Source organism: Acinonyx jubatus, chromosome E4 (genome assembly GCF_027475565.1).
Source record: "Acinonyx jubatus isolate Ajub_Pintada_27869175 chromosome E4, VMU_Ajub_asm_v1.0, whole genome shotgun sequence".
Classification (NCBI taxonomy): Eukaryota; Metazoa; Chordata; class Mammalia; order Carnivora; family Felidae; genus Acinonyx; species Acinonyx jubatus.
Genome location: NC_069395.1, coordinates 3,202,426 through 3,206,499, shown reverse-complemented (window position 1 = coordinate 3,206,499; position 4,074 = coordinate 3,202,426). Strand labels below are relative to the sequence as shown.

At 50.7% G+C, this 4,074-nt stretch overlaps 1 pseudogene; it reads right to left on the bottom strand.

The window, feature by feature from the left end:
• Positions 1–233: 233 nt before the first annotated feature.
• On the bottom strand, positions 234–4,074 carry LOC106983563 (T-cell surface glycoprotein CD1a-like; annotated as a pseudogene).

The window sequence follows — 4,074 nt, the reverse complement described above, 5'->3', positions numbered from 1 at the left end:
GATGCTTTCTCCTGATGGACTTGGGCTGATAAGAGTCCAGGGCTACACATGAGAGTGAAGTCAACCAACCAAAAGCCACAAGGTGGCCATGTGAGGGTGACAAAGTAGACTGGACCCTAGAGAAGTAGGCCAACTGTCCAATCTAGAAGAGAAGTTTGGAGAAGTCCCATGATTTTCTCTCTCCCTACCAATGTTTTTCACCTTTGCCACCTCTCCCATCTTTAACATTCTTAAAAAGAAAATTGTGATGCAGTGAACCCCAAGCCCCTATATTGCCAACAAACCCCAAGGTGACGTCTCTGCTGCTGTCCTGAGGGCCTCAAACACCCAGCACCTGCATCTGCCCTCCTCCTTTCATCCACAACAGGTCCACTCCAACAGGTGTCTGGTTTAAATAATAGAAATATCCACAGACAAAACTATGTTCTCCTTAGGGGTTCAGAGATGTCACCAAGGAACCATTAAGGTATCAAGTCTCGAGGAAAAATGAGAAGACCTTTCACAAAAAGAGCATCAAACATCTCAACTACCACAAACATGACAGGAATCACGAGAAAAAGAAAAAAGTATAAAATTGGCATAAATTCAACACAGGTATTTGTTGAGGACATATTCCATGCAGGTGAGACTCTTTGCCAAGGATACAAATATTAAAAAGACATGGACTTTGCCCACAAAATGTCTACGAATTAGAAGGGAAAATGGACCTAACTGCGTGGTCACAAAGGATGGGAAGGGAGGCATACATTTCCAAAAAGAAACTAAAGGTGGTGTGACACTCTCACAAAGCACAGACTCCTTCCACTTGTGAATTGGGGAGGGCTCCCAGGAGGAAATGACATCTGTTGCCTGTGACCCAAGGAGGTACTCAGACTTCATTTTACTTTGAGAGAATTTTGAGATTTAAGTCCCAGAAAGAGGTGAGAACAACACATCCCACTAAATGACACTCAGCTGATATTGACAACTGATCATTGAGCAGAAAGGAAAGAAAAAAGTTGCACACAGAGACTTGCAAGTCCATCATCTGAGCTGGGTTTAGGGACGTCCTGGTCCTGGGCTGCTGGGATCTCTCTCCGAAGGGAGGCCAGTGCACTGAGGTCTCCAGTGTGATTTCCTGGGAGGAACAGATTGGAAACGCTCTGCAGCAGGTGGAGGTGAGGACTCCAGGGGAAAGGGCATGGTGAGGAGGAGGGCTGAGGACAGACAGGAAGGTGGGGACACAGTTGGGAAGGAACAGGAAGGTGGTTCCAGACTTACCAGCGCTTCCAGAGCCAGAACGCAAGACCTGCCAGAAGCACCAGGGGCACGATCACCGCCAGGAAGACCAAGCTCACAGGGCGGTGCTGCTCTGTTCGTTTGGTACACAGAAGGTGTCAATTCCCATCCATCTTGGGTTCAACTGCACCTTCCTGGTCCTTTTTGCTCCCGTCACCCTCTGCCTCACCAACCACCCTTCCTCTTTCTCCTCTCCCATCCCTGCTCACAGATGGACCCTTCAACCAACCCTCTGCTTCCTGCTACATCTACAGGACCCTCACACCCAGCTCTCCATTTCTTAGGTCACTAAATTTTAGTCCTTTATGATCTGGAGTCCCTAGAATCCCAACTTTGTATCTGTCTCTCCTGCACTGCTAGAGGACCACCCTTTCCCAGCTGGGCACCCGCCCTTTCTCACCCCAGTAGAGGACAATATCCTGGCCTTCCAGACTGCTGTGTCTCACTCGGCAAGAGAGGCCGGCTGCCTCCCTGGCTTCCACATCCAAGGACGTCTGAAGATACCATGTCCCGTCAGAATTGGGCAAAACGTCACCTCGTCGGGTGCCCTGGTGCTCCTGGTCACCCCACATCCACGTCACCCACACTGGCTTTGGGTAGAAACCAGAGACGTGGCACACAAGGAGCAGATGGCCAGGACCAGGACTTGGGCCAGTGGACAGCCAGGCCTCGGGCCTCACTGCAGAGACAGGACAGGCATTCTCAGACTGAGAGGGAAGATCTTCACGTCAGTTGAGATACATACATCACTCCACCTCTAGAAACCTGTCAGCATCATCCCCTCTCCTTGGCACCTTCTCACCCTGAATTTGAGGAAATGTGGCAAATTTCTGAGTGCAGAGAGAGAATGGTTGGAGAGAGGGAGCAGGACTGACCTTGTCGCTGCAGATCTGTCTTTCCTGCGTCAAGAAGACCCAAGAGGAAATGGGGGCAGATGCCATTGATTTGTGCCTGTGTTCTTACATTGACCACATGGTACTGATTGAAGACTGTGCAGACGTGCTGAGCCCTCCTTCCTCCCTTTGGAGATGGCCATCATGACGTGTTCTGGAAGTTCATGAGATCTGATCCTTGATATGCAACCCTCACAAATCCTACTGATGCTTCTCCAAGGTGCAGCTCACAGCCTCCTTCCAGCTGGACCTGAAAGGGATCTGGGGAAAGGGGGTATGAGATACAAAAAAGGGGGGGGGGAAGAGATGAGATGTGGTAAATGGAAGCCAGGGACAGTGGAAGCAGAAAGAGAAACTGAGGGTATTAGAAGGAACGGGAGAGTTTGGTTTGAGTGAAGGCTTAGAGAGAGGGGAAATGGTGGTCGCTGGAGACAGAGGAAAAGGTGAATGAGGAAGGAACAAATGTTGGAAGAGAGATGGGAAGGTGTGGGCAGAAGACAGGGAGGGGGTAGCTCTTCCTCAGAAGAGCTGGGATAAAACCGTCTGGGGTGAAAGGAGGGCAGGGGGTACTGAAACACACAGACAGAGGTCACTGAGGGGATTGAATGGAGAAAAAAGCACATTTCAAGTATCAGTAACAGAGTAAGGGAGAGGAGGATGTCTGGCTGCAGGCCAGGGAATGGGGTGGTCACTGCAGACATTACTGGAGGCCTCAGAGCACAGCCTGAGGTCAATGAGAGGAGGGGAAGGAACAGAAGACATAAAGCTTTTTGAGACTCAGGGTCTGGCTTCTGCCCCGTGAACAGAGGGGTGTGATTCAGTTTTACAATGGGGAGTCGAGAGGTTCAGTAGCCAGTGGAGGGTCTACCCAGGAGGAAGAAGGAACTCAAGGTTACACACACACCGACCACCTCCATCCCACCTGCCCTGAGGGACCTGAACTCACATTCAAGCTGCCATTGACTGACATGGTCTTGAAATACCTGAAGAAATCTAATGGAGTATGAATGGAATAACTTTTCCAGTTCCATGAAATGCTGGTTGCTGAAGTTGCCCCTGGACCAAGGCCGCAGGAAAATGAAAGCTCCGGTCTTGCTGTCCCAGCCATGAGTCTGCAGCTGTCCCAGCCAAGCTGAACCCTGATTTTGTGTCCGGGCACGGTTGTAAAAAGATGCGGTCAGGATGATTCGAAAAGTTTTTGGCTCCTGGAAGTCTGTGCCAGAAGAACAGACAGACTGAGGAAGAGGAGGGCAGAGGGAAGAGAGAGAATCAGCAAAAGGGGCCAGGGAGGGGCACCGAAATCTGGAGGACAGGGAGCCATAGTTCCCTCTGGAGACGCGTGCTGCCCCAGAGCCCCGAGCTTGGCACCCATCATTCAGAAGAGCACAAGGCCCTGGGGTCAGGGATGCTCAGAGAGGAACCAGGTGGACATGCCTCACTCCCCAGGGATGTGCTGGGGAACCCACACCATGTGTGCACACGCGCACAGACACCAAAGCACACACGTACACACACACTCAGAGTTACACGTGATATGCACACACATAGACACAAACGCAAACACAGACATACAGACACCCACCCACACACGTGCACACACGGCAGAAACACACAGAGGTACACACACAGGCACCTATACACACATACTCATACACATATACACACATGCACACATGTACACAACAACATATGTGCACACATGACACACATCACACAAATGTAGACAAACACTCTTGCACCGACCAGGCAGGGCCACATCCTCACCATCATCACTGTCACCGCCTGGGACAAGAACCGTGAGCAAGACCAGTTGCAACAACAGCATCTTTTTGCAGATGTTCTTTCTTTCTCTCGGAAAGTGGGTCTTTGGCGTCTGTTCTCACAAACCTCCCCACACGCAGCC